Raw genomic sequence first — 23306 nt, 5'->3', positions numbered from 1 at the left:
TGAAATAACTTGGGCACAAATAGTCAACATTCTGGAAATATTCTCCACAAAAATGATAACACTATGTAGTTTGGGTGAAACAACATATTTTCCTTTTTGTTTATAACAATTCATATGTGAAATTATTCCTGCTTTTAATGACTATAGAAGCAAGTTGGCCATGCAGGATTAAGAAGGACAATATGAGCACTGAAATATTCAATTAATTTGTTTTTCTATAAAGAAACAAACATAATTTAATTTTAAAATTCTCTATGTTATTTTTATTTCATTAACTTATTGGTTATTTATCCTAGCAACTAAAGTAAAAATAGTCATATTTTTAAAATATGGATGAAAAGCAGTGTAGTTGTCTCTCAAAAAGTTAAACATAGAATTTTAATTATATATCCAAAGAATTGAAAGTAGTGAATTGAACAGATACTTATACACCAGTGTTTACATCCACCTATTTAGTCAAAGGTAGAAACAACCCAGGTGCTCATCAACAGATTAATGGGTAAAATGCAGTATATTCATACAATGGAATATTATTCAGCTTTAAAAAAGAATGAGATTCTGTAATATAGATCATCTTTCAAACCATTATGCTAAATAAAATAAACTAGAGACAACAGAACCAATATTGTATGATTTCATTTATTTGTGGTACATAGAATAGGCAAATTCATAGAGACAGAAAGTAGAAGAGTGGTTACCAGGGGCTGAGGGGTAGGGACAGTGGGAAGTTATTGTTCAATGGGCACATGGTTTCAGTTTTGGATGATGAAAAAATTCTGGGTATGGTTAATACTGATAGTTGCACACGTTGTGAGTGTACTTAAGGTCTCTGAAGTGCACACTTACAAATGGTTAATAAGGTAAATTTCATGTTATGGGCATTTTAGCACAATAAAAAACACTTAAGAATAAACATTATTTTATTTGTAATTATTTTTTTTCCAAAACAAAAGTGATTATATGTTTAAATTGCATGTAATTTGATTTCCAAAAGGCATTATTTTTCTTTTAGTTAAAATTATTTTAATTCAGATTTATTTACAAAAACATAACAAATTAACAATATAATTTTTTAAACATATACTTGCTAGATTTATGTCTGTTGGATGAATAATTCTGGTAGTGTTTTACCTGAGGCAGGTGTATGGTCTTTGCACCTTTAACATTTGTTTAGTCCATAATAAATGTTGTGCAAATCAATCTTCTTGATATGGTATTACAAACAGTAATCCTTTTATTTTTAATGAATGTCCTTGCCAGTTTTACCGAAATCTAATGGAAAATTAGTTTGAAGTTACCAATTTGGGAAAAAAAAATCAAACAACAAAGAATATAGTCTAATTGTTGAAAGTTAACCCTCAAAATAAAGTTTGTTTGTTTTTTTTTGAATTGTGTTTACTATTCATCTTTAAATTTGGCTTTTTTTAAAAGTGTGTATTTGTATTAAAATATTTTATGTATTACAATGAATGTACTTTATAGTTTTCTTTCAAGGCAACTTTTATACTCTTTTTTTTGTGCCTTACTTGCAGTTTTTATTTTAGTTTATTTTTATTTATTTATTTATTTATTAAATTAATTGGGGTGACATTGGTCAACATGAACATATATGTTTCCTGTGTGGGTTTCTATGTTACTAGATCTGTATATTACGCCATATTCCCACCACCCAAAGTCAGATCTTCTCCTGTCACCTTACATTAGGACCACCTTCTTCCGGCCAACCCCTTCCTTTTGTTATACTCTTTATATTTATGATATTGTGTCTAGATAATTGCCTTAACTATACAACTGTTGCTTACAATAATGAATATAAGTATCTTCTACTTTGCTAGCAAAAGTGGAGAAAAGAGGACATTATTATAATTTACGTAGGTGGACATCCTGTTGGATGAACTGAAGTTAAAGGTGCAGATACTAGCATATGTGTATTACAGGTAATCCTGAAAGTGATTTCTCAAAATATCCTGGTTAAAAAAAAAAAAAAATCACCTTAAAAAGTAACCCTTCATATTACTATTTCAGACCTGGACAGAGAGAGGACATAGCTGTCTAGGCTGATGAGGACTTCAGGCTGTCATCGAACTATTGATCCCTGTAGAGCTAAAAGCACAACCAAAAACAGAACAAAATCATGCAATTGACACATTAAAAGTGTGTGTGACTATCAGTATCTATATTAGTCTATTTCTCTGATGAAATAGAAGTAGGAGTAATAATAATAAGATAATCTTCATATTGATAGGGGATACTGTGTATTGAATAATGGTTCTAGAACAGAATGTATTCTACTTAAACTGCTAAGTTTTATATCTGTCAGCCAAGGCAACCGTCTAATTATCTTATAAAGAAAATAAATCCTTACAGAAACCTTTAATCCCTGAACACAATGAGGCAACATATTTAAAGTAGTCAAGAAATGGAAATATTTATTAATATTTTTATTTCAATCAAACTGACTTTAACAATAAAGGCCAGAGGCCAGTAGTTTTAAGTTATTAAGATGTCAGAACCAAAGGATTGCTCTCTTGAGCGCTTCTTGCATGATTTCCTAGGAATGTACTTCAGACAACTAAGAAAAATCCTAGAACAAACTTCAGCAAAATATCTGCTGGGAACGTTGAGTTATATGGAAACTAAATTACAGGGATGAAAATGACAGGATTATACAGGATGGGGCAAAAGTAGGTTTACACTTGTTTGTACAGAAAATAATACAAAAATAATAATACAAGAATAAATTGTGTTTCACATATTCACAACTGTAAACCTACTTTTGTTCTATCCTATGTGTTCTCATAACACATATGGAACAAACAACTTTAAAAAAATCAGTTGAAATTTATAAATATAATTTTAATTTGTTAATTATACCTCAGTAAAGCTGAAAAGAAAGACTACTGACTGCCTCATAGGTATTATTAGCTTGAAGTAAAATATTTAAAGTGAATGTGAAAAGACAGTGAATGGTGAAGACATTACTAGTAAGTTTAGTTACTGCATATATTGAGGTTATGGAAAAATTTAAAAGCAGTATATATGAGCTAATTAGTAGAATTATAATTTTGGAAAATTGTAAATACAATTAGATATAACAACAAAAAGAGGGGTAGATAATGCAAGCCAATTAATCGGTACTATTTAAATGGCTTTGTCTTACCCAGTTAAAAAATATTTCTAGGCTGTTAACAATGCAAAATCTAACTCTATTTTATACTTTATATTATATAAACCATATATAAGTGAAAAAATCGATGAGAATAAAAAGGATATTCAAGAATATACCAGGAGATGAAAATAAAGATAAAACACAGTTAATAGTTTTAACACTGAACAAGATACAACTCCCTCAAAAACATAATAAGACAAAGTCACCTTATACTGCTAAGGGCTACAATATATAATGAAAACATCCCAATAACTTTTATATAAAATAAACTAGCAGAGAAGCAAGTAAAAACACATAAAACATCCTAATATGAGATATTAACATACCTCTCACAGACCCAGATGGATTAAGTTGGCAACAAAGTCATAAAAATGTAAAGCACCCATACAGCATAATTAATATGATAGATACCAATAATGATACTTATATAATCCTGAATCCCAGCTCTCATGAATATGACTTTCCAATTGCATATGGAACTGTCACAAAAGCTGACCATATGTTAATTGAAAAAGAAACTATCCTCCAAATAAAAATGATACAATCAGTATTATCTAAACAAAAAGTAATAAAACTTAAAATTTATTTATAAAAGTATTGATTAAAAACAAAAACTAACAAGAACAAAAACTCCTTTGAATTGGAAATCCAAAGAAATGCTAGTAAAAGAATAAAATTGGGAATTATCTAGAAAAAAAATAATGAAAATGTTATATGTACAAGAATCTGTGGGACATTTCTAAATCAGTGCCTAGAAATAATTAATATAAATCAATACTTATATAGTTTAAGTGAGAGAAAAAAATGTGTAAACAAAAAGCTCAACTAATGAAAGAACAAGGAAGGAAAATAAAAAGTGGAAAGTGTAATTTAAATGTCAAAACTTTGAAAAACAAGGCTAATCAAGTGATTTACTTGATTCTTGGTCATGATTATCTATGAGTATGTAAATTATTCTTGCTCTGACTTTGTCTTAAAAAAGGAGGAGCTATGCATGATCTGTGAAATTTAAGGGCACACATTTGAAGATATTACTTAAAAAATTAATTGATATTGAGAAAAAATTAAGGATCTAAAATCTTTATTGCTTGATTATAACCTTTTGGGAAAGCCCCTGTTATCTCAAGACAAGTCTTTAATGAACACTGAATTACTACAGCAGTCAAACACAATTTTGTTTTTCTGAATTACTATTTTTCATTATTTTAGCCTTAGCATTATTATGTTTTATTATAATTTTAATTAAGTCTAAACTGTGTTTGTAACAATCTCTATTATCTTCTATTTTTGCATCTTTTTGGGGAGAAATGATATATTAAAAACTGTTGTTGTAGACCCTGGAAGGAAAACTGAATTTCCTTTTAAAATAAAACTAGTGTTTTGTTAGAGTGATAATTTATAATAAACTGTAAAGTTTTCAAAGATAAGATTTCTTGTTACAGAAAACCAGAGAAGAACCAATCAACGCTTAGAGAGATGGAGTTACATTTTATTATTATTATTATTATTATTATTATTATTATTATTATTATTACGTGTGGGCCCAGAGGAAAATGTCTCTTAAATTCTGGGCCCAGTCACACAGGAAGTTTCCGGTATTTATATGTTTTTACCTTCTTTGTCTCCCAAATAAGGATTTTGCCGGTCCCCTTTGCAAGTTCTTAAAGGGCCCTATGTGCTGGGGCTTTGAGACCTCAACCAAAGGCTTGGCCTGGCGCCAGCACTGATAACTTCATCTGGGGAAGGTTTATGGACTCTTTGAAACAGGGAGTAAGTCTTATTTCCTTATTATTTAAGCAAGCAAGCATGTATACAAGCCTAAATAGCAGGGTTAAAATTTCAAACAGCAGTTTTTATATAAGATGAATACTTCACTCTGAGTATAAAATAAGTTAGAGATATTTTAGACATAGTTTTAAATTGCTACATAGTAAAGCAGTAAGTTTTGATATCTTGATAACATTCTCTTTTAATGGTGTATATTTGTTTACTTCATATGGATTTCTTAAGACAAGAGATTAGGCTTAGGACTGAAAGAAGAAATGGTGAGGAATCCTTTATAGCAAGGAGGGCCAATATATATTTGTAGGAATAATGATGGGTTGAATTAGATTTTAAATTAGTTTTAATTTGACTGACAAAATATCTTCTTTGCACGTAAAGTCAGTAAAAGTCTACTACGCATTAACATTATGTACTTAGCCCTTCAATAAATGACAGAAAAAGAATGAACCTCCTGGTGTCCCAGACAGTGATCAGGGATAAAGGGAGCAGAATCCTGAGGCAGGCCTGGGGGCAGTGATTATGAGCTCATCAATCCTGGGAGCTGCAGATTGAAGTGACTCAGAGGTAAGCCTTAAGCCAATCATTCCCCAGTATCACAGGTGACACTGACATGTGTAGTGGAGGGATTAGTGGTGAAGGTCATGTTCTTCTTATGTATAACACTAGAGGCCTGGTGCATGAAATTAATGCATGGGATGGGGGTGTCCCTTAGCCCAGCCTGGACCCTCTCCAATCTGGGACCCCTTGAAGGATATCCTACTGCCTGTTTACAGGGATCGGCCTAAACCGGCAAGTCGGACATCCCTCTCACAATCTGGGACTGCTGGCTCCTAACCACTCGCCTGCCTGATTGCCCCTAACCACTCTGACTGCCAGCCTGATAGCCCCCTAACCTCTCACCTGCTGGCCTGATTGATGCCTAACTGCTCCCCTGCTGGCATGATCATCCCCAACTGCCCTTCCCTGCCAGACCGATTGCCCCCAAATGCCTTCCCCATGGGACTGAGGGGACTGGGGGACTGAGGCTGGGTGAGGCGGGGCTGAGGGGACTGGGCGCCACCATCTTGTGGCTGTGGGTGCTGCCATCTTGTGAGGATGTGGCAGTCAATTAGCATATCCCCTCTTTATTAGATAGGGTGAGTACTTAAGCAATTTAATTTAGATAGCAAAGGTAAGGATGATGCCAGAGAGCAGGAAACAACTATGTGGGTATATGCATATGTAAGTTGTATAAAACACTTTGACCCATTTTATTGATTTGGGTTTATTAGAGTTGCAAGTCTCTGTCAACAAATCAGCAAACAGACAAACCAAAAAACTCAAACTGTTCATCTTTGTCTCTAGGAAATCAATTACCATTGAGGTAGAGAAAATAAATTATTTTTATCCTGGTGTGTTAGGTGGTTAGGTTGAGTGAGGTGGGTGAATATACAGACACCAACATATATTCTAAGATAATCTATTCTTTTTTTTCTGTTGAGTGTTCAGTAGACTCACAATTCAATAGACACTCACACAGGGTGTTCAAAATATGGGTTTTGTGTGTGTTTTTTTTTGTCTCTGACCACTTTTACTGACATTCTGTTTTTTTAATCCTTACCCAAGGAGAGGTTTTACTGATTTTAGATAGAGAGGAACTGAGAGAGAGAGAGAGAGGGAGAGAGAGAGAGAGAGAGAGAGAGAGAGAGAGAGAGAGAGAGAAAGAGAGAGAGAAAGAGAGAGAGAGAGAAAAGAGACATTGATGGATTGTCTCTCGTACAGACCACCACTGGAGATTGAACCTGAAACCTTCAACCTAGGAATATGCCCTAACAGGGATCAAACCCACAACCTTCCAGTGTACTGCTCAAACCACTGAGCCACCAGGCCAGGGCTGCTATTCTTTATCTACAGTAGATCAGTCATGCACTGTATAGCTGGAACAGTTTGCAAGTATCAAAGGAAAACTGTCACTGCTTGTTATTTTCTAAATCATGTGTGACAGACTATTTTATTGTTCTTCCAAATCTGAAATTGGTCTCTATTTAACTAGGAAATGTTTTCCTGCAAATCAGCTTCTCTTTCACATTTCTGCTCACGGCAGCTATGATGTGTGTCACTGAGAGACAGGCAGATGTACCGCTGAAGGGAATAATATTATCGGCTTCTCACTTGGTAATATCTTCTTCAGATAGCTTAGCTAAATTAATTCTTTCATTTGATATTTGTTTTCTTTCACAAAATATGTAAATTTGAGGTAAACTTATTTTGTGAAGGAATTCAAAGGCGACCATCTGTCCCAACTATTCATAGCACTGAAGAAGTTCTAAACAACTATTTTGGTTAATTCAGCTTCACAGTCAAGGTATTCTGTTATTCATGGGTCACATTTACCCCCCAATCTATATTTTCTTTTCCATAGAGGAGTCTTTTCTTTCCAATGAATGTATGAAATCTCACTGATTTACTAATATATCTGGACTATTTGTGTTATATGAGTCAATTAAATTTATGTGAAGCACATCTAAGACTAGGATTCTCTCTTGTGACTCATTCAATTTCCCTGTAGACCTTTCATATCTGAGAATGATATTTTTTTGTAATTAAGATTTAAGTGCCAAGTCCCACAACTCTTGGCATATAGAGTGATGCCATTTAGCTGAGCACTGTCCCATTGTGACACTGTCATAGTCCAACTTTGCAAGTCTTAACAGAAAGACTTTTTGGTCATATGCAGAGTCATTATAACTCCAGTTCTGCATTTTAGTATCTAACAAATGACAAGTGACATCAAGCACAGCAGATAAAGAATAATTGAGCATGATTGAATTGTCAGTGCTATAACTAGATACTTTTTATTCTGTTTATTTTTTAAAAATCCTAAATGTTAACACTTCATTCTAATTTTTAATATTCTAACACATTTCCTTTGATGTGATTAACATAATTTTCTTATCTTTCCATTTCAATTACATATACTACTTTATTGAAAAATAAAATAATGTATCATATATGTATTCTGTGTAAAAGCACTTTAAAAAGCATATTTACTGAAACAGGGGCAATACATGAATTTTTCATGACTTATAGATGTATGCAATATAAAAGGAGAGATAATCTTAAGCAAATAATTACATGTGCAATTATCCTATATAATAAAAGGCTAATATGCAAATTGTCCCCTTGACCAGGAGTTCAACTGGAAGTTTGACCAAGGGGCTGGGATGGCCAGCCAACAGCCTGTGGCCCCTCCCCCCACTGGCCCCACTCCCGATTGGCCCTCCCACCTCAATCAGGGGTGGGGCCGGCCGGACCCCACCCATGCACAAATTCATGTACCAGGCCTCTACTTTACCTAAATTATAGAACAAAATGATTTCATCCACCAGGCACTAGCAGAAACAAATACTAGACTCCAATAATTGCCCCAAGAATACTGGCTATTTTATTCTGAATGTCACCATCCGGGAGAACAGGAAGCTAATGCTCAAAAGCCTGAACTCTTGAATGCAATGTAGGTTACAGGTTATATAGGGAAAATCATAAGACATCATGGGGCTATCTGCAGAGAGGGGACTGGGTGGGGGCCATGGTGCGAGGGGCCAGGCGGGGGCATGGAGGATGCACTGAGACCCACCCCTGTGCCCACCACAGCCTCACAGTCCACAGTTCCTTTCAAGGTGCATGAATTCATGCACTGGACCCCTAGTATTACATGTAAGTGAATAGTAATTTAAATGTCAGACTTTCTATTCAGAAATAAAGGATGCCAGATGACAGTGGAACCATATATTTTTAAGTTCCAAATGGAAAAACTGTTAACTCATAATTCTATGTAAGCAAAATACTTTTTTTTATTTATTTTTTTTTTTTTAAAATATATTTTATTGATTTTTTACAGAGAGGAAGGGAGAAGGACAGAAAGCTAGAAACATCGATGAGAGAGAAACATCGACCAGCTGCCTCCTGCACGCCCCCTACTGGGGATGTGCCCGTAACCACTGTACATGCCCTTGACCGGAATCGAACCTGGGACCCCTCAGCCTGCAGACCGATGCTCTATCCACAGAGCCAAACCGGTTTTGGCCAAAAATACTTTTTTAGAAAGGAAAAAGAAATAGACATTTTCAAAAATAGAAAAAAAATTAGAATTTGTTAATGACCAAAGTGCTCTAAAAGAAATAGTTGAGTTCTTCAGTTTGATGGAACATGATACCAAAGGAAACTTGATACTTCCTGATTAAAGAAATAATGATAGAAAAAGTCAATGTTTAAGTAAATATAATAGACTATTTTTCTCATCTTAAATCTTTAAAAATATATGTGGCTATAAACTATAACATTGATCTTTAGTAATGTCCTGGATATAATACCTGATGTTGGCAATATTTAAATTCTCTCTTTCTCAATGTGGTTAAAATGTGTCAACTTTATTAAAATTATGTACCATTGATTCTTCTCAATGTTGTTGTTTGTTTTGTATATTTTTAACATTTGGTTTCTGTTGCTTTCCTTCATCTTACTTTAAGTTTAAATGGATAATTTTCTTGTATTTTTAAAGATAAAATTTCATTCATCTGTGGTTTTCCATTATTTTCATAAAGACACTTAGTGCCATATTTCTTCCTCTATGTAGTGGATGGCCACTTTAGGAAATTTTATATAGTCTACTCTTCTCATTCACTTCAAAATATTTTCAATTTTTCTTATGATTTCATCTTTGATCCTTGAATAATATAGAACTGTCATTTAATTGGTAAATATTTAGGAGGTTCAAGATATCTTTTTGTTAATTACTTCTAGAAAATTGTATTATGAAGAGGGAAGTCATGTTTCAAATATTTTTAATTTATTGAAATGTTATGGTTCATATTATGTTTCAAATATGGACTATCTCAGTAAATGCAACATGTGTACTTGAAAAGAAGATATACTCATCTGTTTTTGATTAAGAATCCTATATAATAAAAGGCTAATATGCAAATTGTCCCCTCTGGAGTTCGACCAGGAGACCAGGAGTTTGATCGCTTGCCATGATGTGTGGTGACCACCAGGGGGTGGTGCGGAACATGGCAGTTGACCAGTGGCAGTGGCGGAGCACGGGTGGCAAGGGAAGGAGGAGGCAGGGAGGCAGGGAATCTGATCAGCCCTGATGCCCTCCAGGCCTAGGGACTCTACATTTACACGTTTTCATGCAACAGGTCCCTAGTTTGAAGTAAATAATTAGATCAATTCAATTTATAATATTTTTCAAATCTGTATTCCTACTGGTTTTCTGAATACTTAATCTATCAAATATTTTGATAGGGATATCAGAATATTTCATTATATTTAAGGATTTACTTATTTTTCCTTTCAATTTTCTCAGTCTTTACTTCATGTGAAACCCTAAAATGATATATTTAAATATTTAGGGTTTTTATGTTCTCTTGAAGAATGTACCCCTTTCTCTTAATTAAATCACTCTTTAAACCTTAGGAAATATTGTGTGTGTTTTTAGAAATTTACTTAATTTTAATGGAGCAACTTTAGTGTGTTGATTTTTGGATAAGTGTTAGCATAATATATCTTTTTCGATCCTTTATATTCAACTATTCTGTCTTTATATTTAAGTGGCTTTCTTGTTGGCAGTGTAGTATTTGGTCTTCTATCTGTTTTCTAATTTAATGTTATAATATTTGCTTCTTAAATGGGTAGTTTGGACTATTTACATTTAATATCATCGAAACCGTTGGGGTCCTATCTATTCTATTGCTATGTGCCTTTTATTTTTTCCGCTTTATTCTTGTAGTGAATTTTGTTATTGTATTTTATAAATATAACAATTGACCCTAGAATAGGAAGGTGAAATTAAACAAATAAAAATGGGTTATTCACCTTTATCGGTTTGTTCCTCAGTGAAGATGTTAATACAATCAGAAGCTGGGGTGCAGAGGCAGGGAGGCAATGCTGCCAACACCATATTGATCAGGTTAAATTTTTGAATTTTATCTTATCAGAAACTTTATCCAAGGAGTCATTGAAATTTAAATGTTGAAATAAAAGTATTAGGTTTGCATTTTGATAGGGCTCTCTGATTTTTGTTTGAAGAAAACCTTGCAGATGGTATCTACAACGTGGAATAAATATTTAATGATGCTATCACATAGAAAATTACTACTATGTGGCATAAACCAATAAAAGAAAACACACAGAAAAACAATAGAGAAAAATCAATGAAACCAAAAGTCAGTTGATTATAAAATTGATCAACAAAATTGACAAATCTTTAGTTAGGCTGATGAATAAAAAATTAGAAGACACATTATCAATATAAAGATTGAAAAAAAATACATTATTACCAACTTTATTGAAATTAAAGGTTAAAAGATTATCATGCAACACTTTATGCCAAAATATATAAACAGCAGAGTTCCTAGAAAGACAAATGACCAAAACGGACTCAAATAAAAAAGCTAATAAATGTGTGAGCCATAAATATATTGAATAAAAACCCCAGGCTCAGATGATTTCACTGGTGAATTCTGTCAAATATTTAAGAAAGAAAAAATACCAATGCTTAAAAAAAATCAAGGTGCAGGCACTGTGTGAATGAATCACAGCAGCCTTGTCCTTCCCTTTGTCATTCACTCAAGGTCCAAGTGGTAAGGGCCTACTTAGTGGTCAAGCTCAGGTCATGACTTTACTGGAATTGACAGGGCAGGCTGCACATAGATTGCTTTCAATACTTACAGAAGGGCATCTAGGTTTACTTTTCCCAGTCTACACAGAAGGTAGAAGAAACACCCAAAATAGAGTTGTGATTCTATAAGGCAATAGATACACAGTCAATAAATGTGGTGTGTTTTTTCTTTCCACCTTAACAATGAAGTTGTAAGGTCCCCTTGTTCAACTTCCAATTCCCAATATATAGAACAGAGCCTGTATTTACATAGTAAGTAAATATTTATTAACTGGCTTAAATAGAACCCCCTAAAATTGAATGAGAAAAGTTTTATTTATAAATCTTAAAAATGATAGAATAATTTATGATATTCTTGCTTATAATTTTATTTTAATATAATTAAATAATCTAAATAATAAGTATGTTCTGCTATTACATAACTTTTTTTGCTTTTAATATTTTAATATCTAAAAATAAAACACTATAAATTGACTGGGAAAGTAGGAAATGAACCCAGGCATGTCTTTAATAGATAGCAAAAACAAATGCACCATCATTATCATCTCTTATCAAATTCATTATTGATTCTAACACTTAGATTTGTTCCATGTTTTCCAAGGTGGAAGAAAAAAAATGTGTTGTATATTACTCAAGGGGAGAGAAGTGCTTTTGATGATCTTTATACATAAAGAATGAAATTTGATTACTTATAGTTACAGGCACTTGCAATTCTCATAATATGCCTAGAAACAGTGAACTAAATTCTGAAATAGACTATAGAAAAGACATAGGGGAAGCATAGTGAAGGCAATAGATATAACTATCCCTTTTCCCTCCAAAATAGTAAGTGACTAGAAGAAAACTTAACTGTGTTAATACTATTTAACTTGGCTCAAAGTAACATTGAGAGTTTGCATCTTGTTTTATTGAAATCTTTGCTTGCTAATAGAAAATGAAAACATTTGAAACATTTTGAAAGCAAGATGATGTGTAATATATTAATATCTTCAGGAAGCTGGTAACCTATTAATTTCTGAAGATCTGTACCAAGTAAGAATTACCATATGCATATCAATAGTATTTAAAATTAGTTAATTTCCTCTCTGAGTTTTGTTATAGCCTCACTAGAGGCCCAGTGCATGAAAATTTGTGCTCTCGGGGGGGTCCCTCAGCCCAGCCTGTGCCCTCTCGCAACCCGGAAGCCCTCAGGGGATGTCCACCTGCCAGCTTAGGCCCGCTCCTCAGGGTAACAGGCAATAGCTGGCACTCAGACATCCCTCTGGCAGCCCGGGATCCCTCGGGGGATGTCTGACTGCGGAGGCGGGAGAGGCTCCCACCACTGCCGCTGCGCTCACAGCTGTCAGCCCAGCTTGTGGCTGAGTGGAGCTCCTACTGTGGAAGCGCACTGACCACCAAGGGGGCAGCTCCTGCATTGAGCATCTGCCCCCTGGTGGTTAGTGTGCGTCATAGCAACCAGTTCCTGGTGGTTCAGCTGTTACCATCAATTTGCATATTACCCTTTTATTATATAGGATTCTTTTTTGTGCTTACACACCCTCCAGGTTATTATTTGGCCAACATGAGTAAGAAATTCACATGTTAGTTATGTTAGCAGTAACTCATCTAAAATGAGTTTCCCTACTTTAGGCTACAGGTGTGAAATCCTCAAGAATCCCCATCCAAACCCATGTGAATCATGTAAATGCACACTAACAGATCCTTATGGAACAGAATTTATGACAGATCTTCTATTTTAATTGTTTCTTTGCTCTGAGTTTCTCAAATAATATTTCAAATGCAAATTACTTTCATTTTATGTTATGTACTTAGGTACTTTCAACACATTTTAAAATAAAAGTAAATAATTTATTATATAATACATGTTGAACTGAAAACATTGCTCTCATTATATAATTATTCCTACTTATTACCACCTAATACTGTGAATTTGGTTCAATTTTTAGACTTGCATAAACTACACCATTGAGCCTAGTGAAAAAATATTTCTCTCAAAATCATTTTTATATTATAATAAGATTCTGAAACAAGCATGCATTATTAGGTCAATTGAATTCTCTTAAACATTTTCAACTCATAGCACAAGATCACAAAATCAGCCTCAGGCACTAAAAAACTTAAAAGCTAGTCTGATAGTGTTTCTTACAAATATTCTTTGAATTTTATGACTTGTCTCCCACATGAGGCATAATGGTTTCAATGTTCTAATTAGTACTTGTGTATATTGCTATTACTTTGTCTCTTTAATCACATTATTAAGACTGTTATGGAGATTCCTTATAGAATCACACTTTATAATAGGGTTTCTAATTTGAATATGTCCTTTTTTATGTTGTCTGATTCTGAAACATCATAAACTCTTTTTATGGGTCCTTTGATAGTAGTCACTCTCCTTCTTTATGCTTGATTAGAACATACAGTACTAAGTAATAAAGAAATTTCCTGAAGCTTTAGAGTTTTAGTGTCAGGGGAAAAAATTGAACTTCCTTTTCCTTACATTTTTATGCTGGGACAAGTAAAGGTATTTTTAAGCCAGTACCATTCTCTGGCTGCTGTTTTAGATGTATACAAGGAATTCTGCTGAATTGACATTTGACTATGTTTTTAAAAAGTTAAACCTAATTGTCTGAGCCCTGATAGCCTTAAGGCTTTCCTTTGTAAATATTAATGCTTTGAAAGCCATGTATCATTCTAACAAAGAAATCCTCTATTCATATATTGAAAAGCAAATAACACAATAGGGAGAGTGAAAGTATGATACCTTTCTAAGGGCCCCTGAAATGAACATCAACATCATTGACTGAAGTGGTCTCTGGTTTATTTCCATCACTTTCTTTGAAAAAGAGAATGAGTTGGAGAATTGAAAATAAAATTTAAAAAATTACAAGAAACTTTTAGATGTCTTATCTATGTGAATTCAGGAGTAGTTTCACAAAAGCCTTTCCTAATATAGAGAGTTTTAGTCTGCGTTTTAAATTTTCAAATGTTTAGTCAATCACTTAGAACAGGCCTCATGTACCATGATTTAGTTGTTTTCTCTCTGTTTCTTGCTTTGCTTTGGAATACAGCTTGACATAAGGTTACCAGATTTAGCAAATAAATATATAGGACACCTAGTTAAATTTGTATTTCAGATAAGCAACAGATAATATTTTAGTTATGTCCTCTGAAATATTTGGGACACATTTATAGTAAAAATATGTGGTATATATATAAAATACAAATTTAACTGGACATCTATTAAAGCCTAGATGGGCACAGAGAAGGAAATGATAATTTTTAACTATTTTCTTAAAGTGGAAATGTGTGAGAGTAGAGATAAAACTGCTGTATAAGTGCCTCCTAGTTTGACAAATAGTTGGATTATTCTTGCCACACTCTTTCCACTTAGCATATGTAATTTAGAATACAGTAAAAAGCCACTTTAGTCATAAGACTTAAATCTTGAAATAGGATACTTAAAATCGAAGGCAATAATTTTCATGATATCTATTTAATCAAAGATTAGAGAATTAGAGACCTGTACAATGTCAAAAATACTTTTGACTCTCAAGCAGAGACATGCTGAGTTTAAGTTCAGTGAGTGGACAGTGAAGTTGTACAAGTAGGTGAAGAATGAGAGGCGAGTACCACCAGACAGCACAAAGATGAAGAGGAGTTAAGACAGCTCAGCACCCGGGAAGCAACTGGGAAAGGTAAGCCAACCAATTATCATCGTTTAGAGCACAGAAAACCATCTAGAGCTGTGGTTTGTAAATGTGGTTTTAGGTCCATTTGCAGAGGTGAGAAAGTTTGTGTAAAACACCTTAATAGCAGTATAATTTTTTCCTAGTATGTCTCTTCTATTTTATAACTCTTCCTTTAATTCTTATATTATACAGTTCATAGACAATAAAATTTAAATTTGTATATACATATGTGTGAATATATATATGCACACACTATATGTGAGATAAAGTTTTATTATTTACAACTTTATTTTTATCCATTTGTAGTTTAAGGAAGAATTGATTATTTCTTCTTAGTGAAGATGCACAAATGAATATATTTCTTGCATGGATTCCAATAGATTACTTTCACAATGACAGGTAGCAATCTTGAGAGCTATTGGGTTTTATATTTCTGATTCTTGATCTCATTAGTTGGTACATGACACTCTATTCTCATTTAGCTCTCAGTATTGGATAAAAAACATAAAACCTTAATGCAAATTTCTTTGTTAGTAAGTTTCTCTTTGTGCCTAAGAGGCTGTTGGAGAATTGCTTTATACTTAGATTTCAGGCATTGTAAATAGTTGTATTCTAACAAGTTTTTAAATTTCCTTTGTTGAATTGGGAGTACATATTACTATAAAAATGGTTTATTAGTTAATATAGATGTGTTCAAGCCAGAAAAGAAAGTCCTGTTTTATTTCTGACATACCATAGAGTTTAGAACAAATGTTCAATGAAAACAAAGCATTTCACCTGAGAATGCCAGCTGGAATCTGAGAATAGTCCACATTATTATCCTATATAATCCTATATAATAAAGAGCTAATATGCTAATTAGACTGGACTGTGAAATGACATTATGGAACGACCAATGGGCGGGGGGGGGGGGCTGCAGGGCTGTGAGGCACCCAGAGAGAAAGAAGGAAAGATAGAGAGAGAGAGAGAGAGAGAGAGAGAGAGAGAGAGAGAGAGAAACATTGATGTGAGAGAGAAACATCAATCAGTTGCTCTTGTATGCACCCCAACCTGGGATCTGGATAAAATTATCTAGTAGAGAAAGACAGCTTTTGAAATGCAGAAAAGAGATTTCCAACATATGTGCGATATGGACGTTTTAAAGCAGTTGACTCTTCAAGTCCTGTAAATTGAGTGAAGAATATGGTGGAAAATGATACCAAAATTGTTCAAATCTTTTGAGAGAAGATGGGCACTCTGAATCTTGTAGCTATCGTCTTATTGTTTTCTTTCATCAGAATATTAAGGTAGCTAAGAGTTGAGTTGGGGAGTCATAGAATGAGTATTTACTTCAGGAGAAGTTAGAAAGCAGAGGATAAAATATTTGATATAGTGAGTGAGAGAAGTTTAGAGTAGAATTTCATTACATTCATTCATGAAAGCCTATCTGAGCATAGTGATAATGAACATTTAATAATTTCAAAGTATCTTGTTTTCACACTTTTTTCATCAGACAAAAAGGAGAATTTTTTTGCTTAATATGAGATTATAATATTATAGGCAGATGTGTGATAAGTAGAGAAAACTAGGGATTTAAACTTATATGTGAAATGAATGATTAAAATAAAGACCTATATAATTTAAGATGCCATTTTAGCTATAAATAATGGACAAAATATCAGTGGCTTAATTGACATTTTTTTCATGAAACAGTCTAACTCAATCAGTCCAGAGTTGATATGACAATTCCATAGTAGTAGGGACCAACATTTTCTATTTCTTTGCTATGCCAACCTCATTATCAGTTTCCCTATCATGTCCTAAGAGGTATGTACCAGTTCCTGCCATCACATCTACCTTCTAGATCAGTGGTTCTCAACCTTTCTAACGCCGCAACCCTTTAATATAGTTCCTGTAATTTTGCTACTGTTATGAATCGTAATGTAAATATCTGTGTTTTCCCATTGTCTTAGGCTCTACAGCAGCGATTCTCAACCTGTGGGTAGGAGGGTCGCTAGCAGCATCACCTAAGACCATCGGAAAACACAGATATTTACATTATGATTCATAACAGTAGCAAAATTACAGTTATGAAGTAGCAACGAAAATGATTTTATGGTTGGGGGTCACCACAACATGAGGAACTATATTAAAGAGTCGCGGCATTAGAAAGATTAAGAACCACTGCTCTAGATAGAAGAAAGGGGATAAAAACAAAGGGAAGCATATCACTTTCCAACAAAGGCTCAAGTTAGAATTTGAGCTCAGAAATTTTGTCTATTTTCCACTGAACAGAACATTTTTATATGGCCGCATCTAGCTGCAAAGGAGCCTTGAATATGTAATCTTCTTCTCATTGTTCATCTACCTAGTTTTAACTGTTGCTAGAAATGGGGAAATCTAGCAGTCTCTGATACAAGAACTATGGAGTGTGTGATCAGAAAAAAAGAAGGGAGAGGGGCTACTTATTTAACAGCTTCCTCATATGTTCATCTTGCTTTTCTTTAGAGAAAAGTATTCAGCAAAACCACATGGGTTTCTACTGCAAGTGTTGTGCAGTAAAGGGCTAATTCAGTATACTTGGGATACTCAAACCCTGCACATTCCAAAGAAAGGAATTACTAATTATTAAAAGACTTTTATTTTGGATCAAAAGGAGTTTGACAAATTCAAAATAAATGTCAAATTTGATATGTTATAATGAAATTTTAAAATCATGGAAACAGAGGGTTGTTTTTTTATTGTTGTTTTTTTCCTGAAATAAGTATGTACCTTGACCTTATTTTTATTTACATTTTACTTTACCATAAAACCATGGATTGGTCCCTAAAAGAACTAAATTATTAGAACTGATCTAGCCTCAAAGGTTAATGAAAATATAATTAGTATTGCTTGTGCTATATGTAGTTGAAAAGAGTTGTAAATACTATCAATTCTTTTTAGTTCATGAATTATTGACTTTATCTATACTAATAAAAGGGTAATATGCAAATTGGTCATGACACCCTCATAGTAACAACCAAACAGCAGGCTGCTGTGTGGGGTGACCAGGCCAACAGGGGGGTTAGCGAGGGATGACCAAATGACTGACCAGCAGGCTGCGTGGGGCAACCAGGCCGGCAGGGGTGGCATTTGTGGGTGACCAGGTCGGCAGAGGGGGCCAGTTGGGGTTGACCAGGCCGGCAGGGGCATGCAGTTAGGAGCCAGCAGTCCCGGATTGTGAGAGGGCTATCCGACTGCCGGTTTGGCCTAAACTGGCAGTTGGACATCCCCCGAGGGTTCCCAGATTGGAGAGGGTCTAGGCTGGGCTGAGGGGACCCCCCCGCATGAATTTTGTGCACTGGGCCTCTAGTAAGCAATAATCTTTTAGCATTATTGTATCAATTTAGCTAAAGTGTTTGAACACTATCTTGAGCTAAAAATCCTTGCCCATTGTTTTAGTGACTTAAAGAAATAAAAATATTTTAATGAAAAACAGAGAAAACAATATAAAATCCTACCTAATAATAGATAAATATGCAAATTGACTGCACCTTGGCTATGCCCAAGCCACGCCCACCAGTCAAGCCACGCCCACCAACCAATCAGGACGAGTATGCAAATTACCCAACAAAGATGGCGGCCAATTTGCATATCAAGGCAGCTTAGAAAGAAGCCAAGAGATGCTGAAGGGAGCAAAGCTGCAGAGAAGCAAGCAAGCCGGGGGGAGGAGAAGGGAGGAGCAGAGGCGGGGCCGGGAGAGAAGGAAGGAGAGCGGGGCGGGCTGGTGGAGAATGCGGGCCGGGGGACAAGGGAGGAGAGCAGGCGGGGCGGGGTAGAGTGCAGCGGGAAACCCTATTGCAAGATTTTTCCTGCAACAGGAACACTAGTTATATATAAGTCTACATGTAATCATGTAGTTATGTACACATATATATATATTCCATAAGCAAAATATTTAGATAGAAAATATTTAGAATCAAAGCTAAAAAGCTCTTTCAAAAATACTCCTGAATTTCTGAGCATGATAGTAAATCAAAATATGTTAGGCATTAATACATACAATAATTAAGGGTTTTATTTGTTTATATAGGAAGAATCTGTGTTATGACTATTAAGCTTTGAAGTTTTCATTAGCCTACTTGAGTAGATAAACACAAACTAATATGGAAATTACATTTTGTGGTAAAAATAATACAGACTTGGGAGAAAATATAAACCCAAGGGTTTATATTTTCAGGTTTTCTACCACAAGCTGTATAAATTTGATGGGGTTTTAAAATCTTCATAAGTTTTCAATTAATTATTTGCAAAATTGTGTTGATAGCAAGCACCATACCTTTTTACTGACGGGACTGGTTATCATTGTATCAGGCCTTCACAAATAGTAGTTGAATTTGAATCTTTTGAATAAGCACTGCCCTATATTTCCTGAATGGCCACTTAATCTTTAGAGTGGAACTCTTATCTTGCTATTCCTGATGCTTCTCAGCATTTATCTCCATGCTTTTTTTTTTTTTTCTTCAATTCTCACCTGAGGATAGGTTCTTATTGATTTTTAGAGAAAGAGGAAGAGGGGCAGAGAGAAACATTGATGTGAGAGAGAAACATCCATCTCCTGTATGCACCCCAACCAGGGATCAAAGCCTCAGCCTAGGTATGTGCCCTTCCCTGGAATTGAACTGGCAACCTTTTGGGGCATGGGATGATGCTCCAACTAACTGAGCCACCTGACCAGGCTCATGATATGTTTTTCAATGCTATGTTAACTTGGTGTGTTCTGTGCTTTGAATGCCATTGGCTTTCTTTAGATTCATTTCTGTCTTATACCCCTGAAAGTAACATTTACTTAACCTCATTTGTCATTTGGTCTTACAATGGAAACTTTGCCCAGTCATTTAATTAAGAGACATGGCATAACATTCAGCCGTTAAATCTGTTAATAGTAATAAAACCACATTTTATACTTTTGAAGACATTGAACCACATTATAGACTATGATAATGCTTATTTAACTTATGATGAAAACTGAAACTAAAAAAGATGAGTGAACACTAATAAAGTCTATAATTTTATTATGCCATAAGCATAGACTTTTATTAGCTTTAATTGAAGGGTGAATTAATCAGGAATCTTTCAGTTGCAAATAATAGAAATCCCACTCTGTCTCATTTAGGTTAAAGAAGGCATTGTTATAATCACATAACTGTCAATTTCACACAAAAATACCATCTATATTCCGGATGAAGCCGTGGCGGTGGGGGCCGAGGCAGAGACAGCTGCGGTGGTGGTGGGGGCCGAGCCCCTTGCAAGAATTTTGTGCATCGGGCCTCTAGTTTACTAATAAGTGGCAAATATCAGAGGGAAATCTGATTGGTCCAATTACTCTGTCTTAGAAAATGGGTTGCTTGATTGGCCAGGGCTAGGCCATGTGCTCTTCTCTTTGGCTCCATTTACTAAACTAATATATAAAGAATAGGAGAAAAAATATAATCCTAACTGAATACAGGGTGAAAAATATCTGTTTCTGTTCATGAAATAAAAAAACAACATATGGCAGTTTCTCTTTTTTATCAAATTGGAAATTTTATTTTTTGGAAACCAGAGTATAAGCTCCCATAGAATTATTATGTTAGTTTTCTATTGCTGCCATAAGAAGTTATCAGAAATGTAGTGCTTTAAAGAACACAACTATTATCTTATAGTTTTCTTAGGTTAGAAATCTGAAATGGTGTGGCTGGTTTCTCTGCTCAAGTCCTCACCAGATTAAAATCAAAGTTTTAGCCAGGGATGTACCTCTTACATGAAACTCAGGGTATTCTTCCTCACTCACCGTTTGAGGGGCATTTATTTATTCCCCTCTGACACTTTCCATTTGTTTCCATCCATTACATCCTCCTGCCAAACCACCCTCCAGACTTTGCTTCAAAATACCCACTTGATCCCAATGATGTCCAAGATAAATTTTATACTCACTGGCTTAGGATACAAGATAATCAACAATCCAGATTTTGGTTATTTCTTCAGCATTGAACCGTGCTAATCCCTCCAATGACACCCTTCATTTAGGTATCTGCTGACATCACTGCTTGCATGTACTGAAAGCCTCTCTTACTCTTCACTGTTTTGCACATGGTGCTCAGGGACCTAATGCACTTCCTTCCCTGCATATAGGGGATCTCCACACACCATTAAAAACTGAAGTTAGAACATCACTTTTCCCAGACACTTTTTGAATTTCCCAGATAATTTATATACCTTTTATCTATGTTCTTATAACAGAGTGAATTATCACCATAGAGTTATCTAGTCTGTTACTACAATGCATACAGCTATTGGTCTCTCTTGGAGCTTTCCGGGTTACCATTTCATCTGGCACTTGGTTTCTCTATTACCTAGGCCACATTAGGTACTTAATAAATGTTGATTGAATTAATTAAAAAAATAAGTAAGTTCATGCATCAGCACACCCATTCCCTATAGACAAGTTTGCAAAGTCAAATAAAATGACTATGCTAAAATCTTACCAAAATCATCTAATTATACTCTGAAAATTTTTAATTTTGTTAAGAAAGGTGTGATAGGGATGAATAATGGCATCCCCAAAGATGATTATATCCAAATCACCAGAACCTTTCATGGAAAAGGAAATTTGTAGATGTGATTAAGTTAAGGATCTTGAGATGGGGAGATCCTCTTGGATTATCTAGTTGGACCCAATACAATCAAAATAGAAGCGTGGAATAGATTATGGAATCTCAGAGGAAAGGCAGGGGTGGGGGCTGGGGGAGTGGAGAGAGATCAGCCAAAGGACTTGTATACTAGTACACATATGCATAACCCATGGACACAGACAATAGGGTGGAGAAGGCCTGGGACAGGGGGTAGAGGCAGGTTAGAAGGGGCGAGACAGAGGGACATATATAATACTTTCAACAATAAAGATTTTAGAAAAGTAAAAAAAAAAAAATAGTCCTTATGAGAGAGTCAGGAGGATAAAAAAATAAAGATGTGGCAAAAGAACTAGAGGTAGGAGTGATGTATTAGTAAGAAGAAGGAAGGTAGCAGAGGCAAGGAATGTGGGGATCTGGAAGCCAGAAAAGGCATGATTTCCCCTAGAACCTCTGGTTTCATTGGTCAAAAGTGTCAGTTCAGTGAACCTGAACACTTAGGTATAGGTCTGTTTACATATAACCAGTTTAGTTTTGTTTTGAACTAAATAACATTTAGTGTAGAGTCAAGGGATGAAACACTCAACTTAGTTCTACACGTAGTTCTATACTTTGATTACTTAGTCTTTATTTTTAATATCAAAAGTTATGTTGTCCTTAAAGGTGAAGCAACACTTTACCTATCCCCCTTTCTCTTAGCTTTATCATCTCAGTGTCAGAGATACTTACAAACACCACACTGGTGTTGCTTTCTATGTTCTAGCCATTCTACTGGGCGATGAACATACACTCTACTATTTAATACTCACAAAACTCCAATCAGAATTTATATTGTTTCATACATTTTCAGATGAGAAAGCTGAGCTTTAGTGAGGTAATTAAGTTACTCAGATCCTGCAGTTAAAACCTGATGAAGCTAGGATTCTTATTTCTGTCGATTTGTTTCTAGAACTGTGCTTTTGACTATACACTGCTGTGGCTACATTTTATAAACACCTTTTGGGAAAGGCAGTCTCTTGCACGCAGTCTTTCTACCCCCACTCAGCCACCTAAGAATGGGCCTTGAGCCTGGAACATTTCCTTCCCAAGAGATAGAGAGTCCACATAGTCAGTGTCAGGCTTATCACTTGTGTGAAACATCTTTCCTGTTTTAGGCTCAATGAGTCCTCTTTTGTCTTCGCTTAAAGCATGTGTGCCGTGTGGTTACTTGCCAACCCCACTGCAGGGAGGAGACTGCGTTCACTCCAGGGCAGCACAAGATGAGGTACTCACTAGTAGACCAGTTGCCCTGCACTGGCCACAGGGACAGACCCACCGGCCATGGGGGATGGAACGCACTGTTGGAGCTGATGCTGCTCTGTCTTCTCTGTAAG

Source organism: Eptesicus fuscus, chromosome 8, assembly GCF_027574615.1.
Source record: "Eptesicus fuscus isolate TK198812 chromosome 8, DD_ASM_mEF_20220401, whole genome shotgun sequence".
NCBI lineage: Eukaryota > Metazoa > Chordata > Mammalia > Chiroptera > Vespertilionidae > Eptesicus > Eptesicus fuscus.
Note: the sequence above shows the minus strand (reverse complement) of the source record.